Here is a 12868-nt window from a genome sequence, read left to right on the forward strand (position 1 = left end):
GCGCAGGCGCACTGGCCGCCGTCTGCCACGTCCAGATGAGGTCTGAGAGGAGGGATTTCCCGTCGCCTTGAGAGAAGTCTGGGGCCGGGCCGGGACTGGACTGGTAGCGCAGCCAAGGCAGGTGCCGAGCTCGCTTACATCCTCCATTCCCGCAGGTCTGTATTGCACTTTCTTTCAAAAGTTCACGTAAGCGAGCCTGTGCATTTGATCTACGAGGGGAGGGGGTAATGGCGAGGATAGAAGCCGGGCCGGGCCTGCTCGGTTCTGGTCCGCCCCGGCCTGTCCCGGCGTCTATTACTCAATCATTCCATCCAAGCTCAACCTATTCATTTCTCCTGCATGTCTCACATCTATCTCCCTCCCTACCCTACCCTACCTCCCTCCAGAAGCCCAAGCTTTGCAAATAATTTGACCCCCTTCTGATTAATTGCAATATACCTTCATTTCTATTACGGATTGATTTTTTGCTGTGGATGGTTCGCATTATTGGCAGGAAATCTCTCCGTCGATGCGCAGGCGTGTTGGTAATGTGAATGGGAGTCCTGTTTTTGGGGGATGGGGAGACTTATTGTTGCAAGGAGAGGCTGGGACCCAGGACAGTTGCCACTTCATGAATAGGAGGCTTTGTGTTGAACAACAGAAAATAAATCTCTAGCAAACAACTATTTTAAAGATGAAAATTACTCATCACATTGCAAAATGGCAATTCTGTCAAAACTATGTTGTATCTGATGAAGTCTTTTTTTCAGTCAACTTTGTAAAAGTAATGACTTGTAGCTGTTTTGTTTTCTTCAATAAAATTGGATTTAGAGCCAGCATGCCTTGAAATTATATTCCATATTTGTGGTTCCATTGTTATTGAAATGGCGCAATCAAACATGCATTCAAACTGCTGGACATTCTGCATTTTTGCTTTGTAATCATGACATTTGGGTAGTTGAAGGAAGTATTAGAGTATTTGGTAAATCAACTGTAGTTGATTATTATTCATTCAGCCCATATTTTTTGCAAAATGTAACTCCCAAATGTAAAATCAGTAAATATAAATTCTAAGGGTCTCCTGGCTGAGGAATCCAGAACTCAAGGTCACAGATACAAAAATAAAGACCAACCCATTTAGGATTGAAATGAAGAGAAATATTTAGTCAGAGAATGGAGAATCCTTAGAATGCTGGACGCCGAAGGGATGTGAAGTTGCGATAGATCAAATGTGAAAGAAGTTAAGGAGGCTGTATGTTTTAGTCCTGTTCCTATTTCGTACAATTTTCTACTAGAAATATTCAGCAAGTCAGATAGCAAATGTGGAGAGAGGAGAGTTGATGCTCAGGTTGATTAACGTAATCAAGACTAGTCAAACCTGAGAAGATGTGTTAAAGAAGGAACTGCAGATGCTGGAAGATCGAAGGTACACAAAAATGCTGGAGAAACTCAGCGGGTGCAGCCGCATCTATGGAGCGAAAGATGGCCGGAACCCTTCTTCAGACTGACAACCTGAGAAGATGTTGGCTGAAGAGAGATGACTGCAGAAGAACATTTTGGCAAATGCAAAATTGAAAACAATGAATGTGAACAAAATGATCTATCACCAGAAAGAGGGTTAAACAGGCTTCAGGGTGGCTTTTTCCGCAAGTTTTCACATTTCACAATTACAGAAGAAAAATAATTCAGAGACTGAATATAAATGGAACTTACATAAATATTTAGTCGGTCAGGTGGTGTCTGAGGAGGGGACAGCAGTGTTAATGTTTCGGGTTTCAAAAAAGAGTATAACTCCAAGTGCAGTGGTAGTTGAAGGGTACCAATTCAATGGGTTGCTTTGTCCAAGATGGTGCTGAAGCTCTTGAGAATTGTTAGCGCTGCACTTATCCAGAAACGTGGAAAGTATTCCATCGAGCTCTCGACTTATGCTTTGTAGATGGTGGAAAGGACATAGAGTGTCAAGAAATGTGTCACCTGCTGCAGGATACCTGGTCACTGACCTGCTCTTGTCAAAATGGGATTGTATGGTTAGTCCAGTTGAGTCTCGGGTCAGTGGTGACACTTTAGCTATTGATGGTACAGTATTTGACAATGGGTAGATGGTTTGATTTTCTTACGTTGGAGATGCTCATTGCCTGGCACTTTAGTTGTGTGAATGTTGCTTTTGTGAGCCCAGGCCTGAAAATTTCAGCGGTTTCGCTAATTGGTTATGAAGTAAATTGTACATTGTATAAGCATTTGTGAACTCACCATATCTGACTTTATGATGAGAGTTAGGCCATTGATGAATCGGGTGAAGATAATTGGGCCTAGGACACCACCAAATAAACTCTTGTAAAGATGTTCCGAGGCAGAGATAATTAACTGACAACCACAACCAAAGGGTCATAGAATGATACTGTGTGGAAACGGGCCCTTCGGCCCAACATGCCCACGCTGGCCAACATCCATCTTCCTTTTCACGAGTTATAATTCCAACCACTTCCGCACAAAGATAATGACTTGCTGTAATGATGCCCAGGCTTTTGAGCAATGACACTGCATAAACAAAGACTTTAATAATGCGCAGATATAATTTAAAATCAGAATTCCCAAGGATATTTGAAATGCTAATTATTGATCTTTTTGATTTTTGGATTTATCCCAAAGAAAGGAAAACTATTAGCTATGCAAAATTCAGACCAGCCAGCAAATGATCACAAATTGAATAGAGCAAAACACAAAGTGCTGAAGGAACTCAGCTGATCAGGCAGCATACGTGGAGGGATGGACAGGTGACTTTTTGAGTCGGGAACCTTCTTCAGCCAAGTAGAATTGAGTTGCCTCAATTTTAAAGATTCGGATCATTAGTAATCAGGAATGGCATGTATGGAAAGTCATAGAAAATAGGTGCAGGAGTAGCCCATTCGGCCCTTCGAGCCTGCAATGTACTGCAATGTCAATGTACTTTGCATTCTCACATCTTTTCTTTATGTGATGGGTGAAGTTGTTAAGTTTACGTTTATATGTTTAAGCCAGATGGCAGTGCGTGTTGGTTTGATACATCGTTATGTCGCTGATACAAAGGGCAAATAAGACAAAGGACATTTATTGTCACATACACCAACTAGGGCTCTAGGGGTTGGTGGAATCAAGGGATATGGGGAGAAGTCAGGCACGGGTTATTGATTGGGGATGATCAGCCATGATCACAATGAATGGCGGTGCTGGATCGAAGGGCCGAATGGCCTCCTCCTGCACCTTTTCTATGTTTCTATGGTGCAGTGAATTTTGAGTTACCATGCAGAACACAAATAAGATAAACACAAACTTTAGAATTTAACAAAAAACATATAAAACATCCCCCCACAGCGGAATCAACGTTTCCCACTGTGAGGGAAGGCATCAAAGTTCAGTCCTCTTCCTCCGTTCACCCGTGGTCGGGACCTATTGAGGCCTCCGCAGTCGCCGCAACGGGGCCCCAATGTTTTAGGCCCTCGAACGGAAGAACACTCTCAGCGGTCCGGAACCTCCGAATCGGCCACTTCCTACCGGAGACCGAGGCTTCCGAAGTCCACAGGCCGAGCTGGGCGGAGATTCAACGCTGGCGACCTCGGCGAGAGATCCCAGGCTCTGTGATGTCAAAGTCAGCGCCACCAGCGGCTGGAAGCTCCCGCCACCCACGGCTGGTAATTCCACAGACCACAGCTCCATGGTGTTCAAAGTCGGCAGCAAAGTCCCAGCACTCCGGAGCTCCAACAGTGATTCCCGGTAAGGCATCGCTCGCTCTGCGATGGTCTCCGGCAGGAAATGCTGAGCCAATCCAGATGGTAGGCCGCGAGGAGGGGGTAAAGATGCGGCTCGGAGAATTGTCGCATCCTCGACCAGGAAGTAACTAAGAAAATAGTTACCCCTCCCCCCCACATAAAAAAGATTAAAAGACCTCCGAAAACAATCTTAAAAACACTATAAATACCAAGAAAGGAATGAAAGGACAGACAGCTGCAGGCGAGGCAGCCACACTCTATGGCGCCACCACTCGGAGAGTGTATCACAATGTCATGAATCACTGAAGTGTTGTAACTATGAAAGTCTGCAATTTGCAATTGCAGATTTTCATAGTTACAACACTTCAGTAATTGACGACATTGTGATACGTTGCATTGTTGTTTGGTTGTATAAGTTACTGAAAGCTTATTGAGACTGGAAAGGAGCACATCACTATTTTTCCTCTGGTTCTTCAGGTGTTTCAAACTGTACTTTTCACAGATGGTAGCAAGAAGGTACAGCAAGGCAAAATATAGAAATTGATGTCGAGTAAAATTCCAATACCCTGGCACCCTCGGAGGTTTGATACCAGAATAGCAGTTGTTCTGAGCTGTAGAAACAAGGAACTGCAAATGCTGATTTACAACAGAAGACACAAAGTGCTGGAGTAGCTCAGCTGGTCAGGCAGCATCTCTGGGGAATATGGATATGTGATAATTCGGGCCGGGATGCTTCCTCAGACGGATGGGTGGGGGGGGAAGAAGAAGAAGAAGAAGAGTTGGAAGAGAGGAGGGACAGGTCAAGCCCTGGTGGGTAATCAGGGCTCTCACTTAACTTCTTTTCCCTGTTGCCAGCCGGGCAACTTGGGCAGCTTTTTAGGTTGCCACATGACAGTTTAGGTGGTCAATTTAAGACGGCTTGCATGACGCGTGCGATAATGTGCTCGAACGAAGTGCATAGTTACCAGTCGGAATTATGCTCAATGAAGCATTTGCATATTATTTCTGCTTCAAATAAAGTCACAGACTAAACATATTCACCAATCAAGACATGATATATACCACAATGACATGCAGCAAAGTTACAATATAGTATCTCAACTCGTTTTACACATTGCAATTAATGCAATTTCTATTATTTCTTTCCACTTCCCAACAAAAATGTGGTTGGATTATTCAGCGTATGATCAACCTGTGTCAATAAATCCTGGACCATGGTAACATATATGCTTAACCATGCACACTACAGATTGATGCAAGCATGTTTTCTGTGAAGGTCCGAAAATTATCATGACATGGCCATAGTCGTTATTGCTATTGGTACAGAAACACTCTCGCTTCCCACATAATTTATCCACAACAAAAATATACAGGTTGCAAGGAAATTTCTAAAGGCATTTTATGATAGCTGTTAAAACCGACTTTACCCATCTGACAGGTTAAACATTACACTAACTGATAAGAGATGACCAAAGGACATAACTGCAGCAAATGTTCTTTTGGTAATGTGTTTAAAGGTGTCAAAATGCCACATAACCGGACATTCAGATTAAATGTGAGACCAAGCGTAGGTTGGGCGATCGTTTCGCCTAACACATCCGCTCAGTCCGCAATAACCTACCTGACCTCCCGGTGGCTCAGCACTTCAACTCCCCCTCCCATTCCCAATCCGACCTCTCTGTCCTGGGTCTCCTCCATTGCCAGAGTGAGCAACAGCGGAAATTGGAGGAACAGCACCTCATATTCCGTCTGGGGACCTTGCGTCCTTATGGCATTAACATAGAATTCTCCCAATTTGGCTAGCCCTTGCTGTCTCCTCCCCTTCCTTAACCCTCTAGCTGTCTCCTCCCACCCTCCCATCCGCCCGCCCTCGGGCTCCTCCTCCTCCTCCCCTTTTCCTTCTTTCTTTCCCCCACCCCCCAGCAGTCTGAAGAAGGGTTTCGGCCCGAAACGTCGCCTATTTCCTTCGCTCCATAGATGCTGCTGCACCCGCTGAGTTTCCCCAGCAATTTTGTGTACCTTCGATATTCCAGCATCTGCAGTTCCATTTTGAACATTCAGATTAAATGTATGTGTTGTGAACAGCAATGAAGATACCCAGTTTGAATGCACCAGATTTAAAAAAAATTATTGATAAATGCTGTTTCCATCATTCCCACTTCAGAATTAACGTTAAAATTTCACCTGAAATATCTCCTGACCAAATTTGTGGTGTATATGACCGACTGTAGAAGTAAAACCTGGCTAAATCCAACGTATGGTTGTGAATGTTGTTCATTAAATAACAGTACTGATACTCCACATTAAGAGCATTGATTTGCCGTTAAAATGAATTCTGTAATAATATGTCAACGGTAGCAGTGACAATCGAACACAGCGGTTTTAATGTTTCCCGTGTTCACAATTTAATCAATCCATCTTTATGGATTAAAACAAATAACATTGGGTTTTAAAACACATTTGATTGCATTCCGTTATCAAACATGGTCAATTTTCGCTCTGAAGACTTTTCCAGCACAGTAGCAGGGCTCGAAATTAGGGATTGCCCGGGGTGCCAATGACCACCTAAAGTGCCACCGGGCAACCTAAACGCCGAGTCATTTTGTCCGGCTTGGCACTGCAGATGCTGGTTTATACCGAAGATAGCTGTGAATCAGTGCGGGATGGATAGATGGCAGGGGGGGTGAGAAGGCAAGGTGCGGGATGGATGGATTGAGGCAGGGGAATTAGTGCGTGTTGGTTGGAATAGGTAAAATTGTCAGGGGAGAGTGCGTGGTATGTCAGTGGGGTTGAATGGGGTGGATCAGTACGGGATTGACGGGGGGCATCAGTACAGGATGAATGAGGGAATCAGTAAAAGATGAATGAGCCGATTAGTAAAAGATGAATGAGGGAATCAGTACAGGATGGATCGGGGGATCAGTACAGGATGAATGAGGGGATCAGTACAGGATGAATGAGGGGAAGCAGTGCAGGATGGATGGGAAAGGGGGTGGGGGGGGGACGGGGCAGGAGAATCAATGCGAGGTGGATAGGGAGATCAGTGCAGGATGAATAGGATAAGGGGGGCGTACAAGAGAGAGGGGGGGGAGGAAGGAAGATCAGCGCTCATCGGACGGGGACGATATCATTGCCCCGCTGCCTTGGCTGTCCCTGTCCACCGCCAAGTGCCGCCACCAAAGGGGGAGGCAGTTGGGATCTCCTCGCCACCGCCTCCCCTCCTCCTCCAGCCAACAGAAGGTGCGGGGCCGAGCGGTGCAGCTGCTTCAGACGGCGGAAGGGGGCCCCTCGGCGTGCGGGAGGGTTTGTTTTGAAAGGCTTATATCGCCGTTAGCGGATTGTCAATCAGTGGCCACTATCAGGCGGGCGGGGTGCGGGAGGAGGAGGAGATGGAGTCGCGGCCGCTGTTGCTGCTGCTGTGCGGGGCCCGTCATTCGCTCCGACCCTCCGTCACCCCACACCCCGTATCTTTGCTCCGCACTACGGCCATCGCCGCCGACATGAAACATCACGTTCCTTTTCTCCAGAGATGCTGCATGGCCCACCGAGTTACTCCGGTTTTTGCAGTCCCAAGCCGGGCAAAATGACTCGGCATTTAGGTTAATTTCGAGCCCCGGTAATAGATTGATCCAGATGAGGAGGGTTTCTTGATAGACAGATGGTTGGACAAAGGCCAGAGAATACCTGCCAGACTTTGTTCTGTCACTACCACATGCACACGCACACGCACACACACATACGCACACCCCCCTAGAGGTGGTGCTTGACCCGCTGATGTTCTGATTATTGCATATGGTGGCATTTGATTAATTTGTATGCTCAGACTTTGTGCTGGACAAGCAGACTATACAAAGTTATTCCTATTAATACCCCAACACACCTATATTTCACCTTTCTTAGATATTATACCGTATTACAATAAAATCTACAGTGAATGTGGTAAGTTTAAATGGAGCACAAGTTCACAGTTAGTTTCAAGTGAGTGCATGAACCAGGGCTTTTGGCAGGTTTATGGAGAGCAGAGGAACTGAATGGAAGTGGAATGCGGCAAACGTTACCTCATGCGCCAGATACTGAACCATCCAGATTTCTGAATAGTCAGACAGTGGATTACAAGGGTCTCAACCTGAAACGTCACCCATTCCTTCTCTCCAGAGATGCTGCCTGTCCTGCTGCGTTACTCCAGCTTTTTGTGTCTATCTTTGGTTGAAACCTGCATCTGAAGTTCCTTCTTACACAGTGGATTATTGGAGTATTGTTGTATTCCTAATAACAGTCCAACATGCTTTTATTGATGTGAGCCAGTAGTATGATATATTTTCCAGTAAACCTTTCATGTTAAAAGAGATAGGAAGAAGCAGAGGCCATTGACATTAAAGGCAGTGTGTGAAATGACTCCAGTGAGTTTAAAGGAACCCTGAGAAATGGGACCCTAGTAAATTTAGAAGGAACATGGGGAATAGGGCCCCAGTGAGCTAGATGATGAACCAACAGGATTTCCAAACAATTGAATACTAGATTAATGGTATTACAGTTGTACAAGGTGTTTGCAGTATCATCATGGCTAATCTGCCGCAGGCCATTCCTCTTTTATGTCAGTTCCCAAATACCTCCTCTTTAAATAATTCCAATGACGTGACCTTCACAACCTTTCAGGGTAAAGAATTCCTGAGATTCACTATTCTCTGTGAGAAGAAATTCCTATGCACCTCAGTTGGAATTTACATATCTGTTCGTTGAATAAGAAGCACAATTATCAGTTTATTGACAGGATGCATTTAGATCATGTAATTAGAGATATTCCAAAATCTTAGTGTTAGGTGGATATTGTTACATACAAAGTGCAATAACATTTGGTAATAGTAAGTTATGATGATCAGTAAGTATAAATTAATTCATATTTGATCACCTTCTGATTTATTCCTTTACCTTTTCCAGAATTCTTTCTGCTTTACACCATTATAGCAATCAATCTAGGGTACTTTTATATCCTGCTATTCAAAATTATACAGCGAAAGATCAGTGGGGGAAAAAAAAGGCTATTTGGCCCATTCTACTTGTGCCAGCTCTTTGAAAATGAACCGGTGAATCTTATTTTCCTGTTCCTCCAGGGCCCTGAAAACTTTATTTTTTTGTGCATTTATCCAGTGAAAGTATGTTTTAAAATCTGCTTCTAGTTCTAAATGTTAAGGGTGTGTGTCTATTGAACAAATGGTTTTCATTTGCTTTTATTGCAGTTATACAATGTAGTGTGAGTAAAAATTAGCAATTGCATGCAGTTAAATGTAATCATTAAAATGCCCGAGATAATGTTTAATAAGATCATGGATCATCTGACCTTGGCCTCAGCTCCATTCTCCATTGATTTCCTCTGCTCTTGATACCTTATTGTCCAAAATCTGCTTATGTATGCAGTGACTCAGCCTTCATATCTCGGCAGGATAGAGAATTCCTAAGAATCACAACAATCTGAGAGAAGAAATATCCCTTGTGCCTCTGCCTTTAATAAGCTATACATTATTCTGAAATAATTACTCCAATTTTTAAATTTCATGTAGGATTCAGATTAGGTTATTGTCATGTACACCAAGATGCAATGAAATTCCTCGTTTGCAAAAAGCTTTTTAGTTTAGTTTGATAGAGTACCTGATAGGGTAAACATAGAAACATAGAAACATAGAAATTAGGTGCAGGAGTAGGCCATTCAGCCCTTCGAGCCTGCACCGCCATTCAATATGATCATGGCTGATCATCCAATTCAGTATCCCGTACCTGCCTTCTCTCCATACCCTCTGATCCCCTTAGCCACAAGGGCCACATCTAACTCCCTCTTAAATATAGCCAATGAACTGGCCTCGACTACCCTCTGTGGCAGGGAGTTCCAGAGATTTACCACTCTCTGTGTGAAAAAAGTTCTTCTCATCTCGGTTTTAAAGGATTTCCCCCTTATCCTTAAGCTGTGACCCCTTGTCCTGGACTTCCCCAACATCGGGAGCAATCTTCCTGCATCTAGCCTGTCCAACCCCTTAAGAATTTTGTAAGTTTCTATAAGATCCCCTCTCAATCTCCTAAATTCTAGAGAGTATAAACCAAGTCTATCCAGTCTTTCTTCATAAGACAGTCCTGACATCCCAGGAATCAGTCTGGTGAACCTTCTCTGCACTCCCTCTATGGCAATAATGTCCTTCCTCAGATTTGGAGACCAAAACTGTACGCAATACTCCAGGTGTGGTCTCACCAAGACCCTGTGCAACTGCAGTAGAACCCCCCTGCTCCTATACTCAAATCCTTTTGCTATGAAAGCTAACATACCATTCGCTTTCTTCACTGCCTGTTGCACCTGCATGCCCACTTTCAATGACTGGTGTACCATGACACCCAGGTCTTGCTGCATCTCCCCTTTTCCTAGTCGGCCACCATTTAGATAATAGTCTGCTTTCCTGTTTTTGCCACCAAAATGGATAACCTCACATTTATCCACATTATACTGCATCTGCCAAACATTTGCCCACTCACCCAGCCTATCCAAGTCACCTTGCAGTCTCCTAGCATCCTCCTCACAGCTAACACTGCCCCCCAGCTTAGTGTCATCCGCAAACTTGGAGATATTGCCTTCAATTCCCTCATCCAGATCATTAATATATATTGTAAATAGCTGGGGTCCCAGCACTGAGCCTTGCGGTACCCCACTAGTCACTGCCTGCCATTGTGAAAAGGACCCGTTTACTCCTACTCTTTGCTTCCTGTTTGCCAGCCAGTTCTCTATCCACATCAATACTGAACCCCCAATGCTGTGTGCTTTAAGTTTGTAAACTAATCTCTTATGTGGGACCTTGTCGAAAGCCTTCTGGAAGTCCAGATACACCACACCCACTGGTTCTCCCCTATCCACGCTACTAGTTACATCCTCGAAAAATTCTATAAGATTCGTCAGACATGATTTACCTTTTGTAAATCCATGCTGACTTTGTCCAATGATTTCACCACTTTCCAAATGTGCTGCTATCCCATCTTTAATAACTGACTCTAGCAGTTTCCCCACTACCGATGTTAGACTAACTGGTCTGTAATTCCCCGTTTTCTCTCTCCCTCCCTTCTGAAACAGCATACATACAGTAATAATATATACGACAATATAGGACAATCACAAATACAAACAATAGAATGGTGCAAAGATTATAGTGTAAATAAAATATGAATTCATTATCAGGATAATTGAATAAAGTGAAGAGTAAAGCCCCTGTCCCACTTAGGAAACCTGAACGGAAACCTCTGGAGACTTTGCGCCCCACCCAAGGTTTCCGTGCGGTTCCCGGAGGTTTTTGTCAGTCTCCCTACCTGCTTCCACTACCTGCAACCTCCGGCAACCACCTGCAACCTCTGGGAACCACATGGAAACCTTGGGTGGGGCGCAAAGTCTTCAGAGGTTTCCGTTCAGGTTTCCTAAGTGGGACAGGGGCATCAGAATATGTAGCAACACCTCAAAGAGATGTGTGCAAGAGATGATTGCTTCAGGAGTCTGATATTTGTGGGGAAGAAGCTGTTCACAAGTCTGTACATCTGGCAATCAAGATCATGTTCCTTCTCCCGAAAGTAGAAGAGAGAAAAAGGGATTGAACAGTTTGCAGGTGTCCTTGACAATAATTCCAGCCTGTGTCGGAAAGAACTGCAGATGCTGGTATAAAATGAAGATAGACACAAAATGCTGGAGTAACTCAGCGGGACAGGCAGCATATCTGGATAGAAGGAATGGGTGACGTTTCGGGTCGAGACCTTCTTCAGGACGTTTCAGGTCGAGACCCTGGAATAATTCCAGCCTTCCTGATGCAACAAACAGTAAGTGATGAGCTTGTGATGGACTGGGCTGTGTTCACCACTCTCTGCTGGTTCATTCGGTTATTAGTTGAAATACATCCTGTCACCTGACTACCTATAGCACAGGTATTGAAGCCTCTGCTTCCTTAACTCAACAAGCAACTCTTTCGTTTTGCTGTTGTTTGGGGCTAGGTTGTTGCTCTTGTATAATTTTTCAAGAATCCTGATATCTTTCCTGTACCCTGTCTCATCATTGTTATAATAATAATAATAATAATAATAATAACTTTATTTATAAAGCACTTTAAACAACTACAGTTGCCACAAAGTGCTGTACATGAGAAATCATGAACAAAAAGCTATTACAAACAATTAAAAACCATTAAAAACCGTACAACGAAGGACTATAAAAAACACACTAAAAATTAAAAGACATTAAAAGCACTAAAAACAGGAGCAATGATTGATGCATCCGAACACAATGGTATAATCGGGTGAACTTTAAAAAGATTGAGTTACCGCTGTCCATGTGTGTACAGTGAGTAGAACAGAGGGCTGATCACAATTCTGAGGAGCACTCGTGTTGAGGGCCAGGGTGGAGGAACTATTATGATTAATTCTAAGTGACTGAGATCTGCTGAACGGGAAGTCCAGAAGCCAATAGCAGATGGAGGCCCCAAGGACAAGGCCCGGTAGTTTATTGATGATCTTATGTGCTATTATGATGTAGGAGACTGAGTTGTAGTCAATAAATAGCATCCTGACATGATTGTTCTTATTGTCAAGGTGAAACAAAGCTGAATGTAGCGCAAGGAAGAAAGTTCCACCGTAAACCTTTTTTAATGTTCATTTTGCAAGGGATCAAAATTGTCCAGGAGACTGACAGAGAGTTGGGCCATCAGCAATCTTTCGAAGCATTTCATTATGGTCTTTGTTGGAGCTACTGGGCAATTGTCATTGAGATAGATCAATTTACTTGGCTATTGATGGAGGTTTCCTTGAAGTAGATGAAGACAGTAGACTTGAAGAAGTCAATGAAAACTCTTGCATGATTTCAGAACCCGTCCAGCGACTCCACCTGGGCCGGCTGCTTTCCTAGAGTTTACAATCATGAAAGCAGATCTGACTTCTGCCACCAAGAGGTTTAGGACAAATCTTTGTGTACTTGCTCAATTTGGGCGTAAAAGGCATTAAACTCATCTGGTAATGTTGCATCATTGTCAGAGATCACTCCCTATTTCAGTTTAAATCCCGTGATAGTATTCCGGCCCTGCCACAGACATCTGGCATCTGCCTGATTGAATTGAGCCGCTTGCTTGTTCTGGTAT

General features: G+C 43.9%; 1 protein-coding gene across 2 annotated transcripts in view; it reads left to right on the forward strand.

The window, feature by feature from the left end:
- Positions 1–12868, forward strand: part of tfg (trafficking from ER to golgi regulator) — a 94055-nt gene continuing 81187 nt past the window's right edge. Inside the window, exon 1 of one of the 2 annotated variants that reach the window (XM_033032690.1) lies at positions 1–155. The gene's annotated coding sequence lies outside the window, so the exon portion shown is untranslated. The remainder of the gene's footprint in view (positions 156–12868) is intronic. The other variant, XM_033032689.1, reaches the window with a different exon arrangement.

Source organism: Amblyraja radiata, chromosome 14 (genome assembly GCF_010909765.2).
Source record: "Amblyraja radiata isolate CabotCenter1 chromosome 14, sAmbRad1.1.pri, whole genome shotgun sequence".
Taxonomy (NCBI): domain Eukaryota; kingdom Metazoa; phylum Chordata; class Chondrichthyes; order Rajiformes; family Rajidae; genus Amblyraja; species Amblyraja radiata.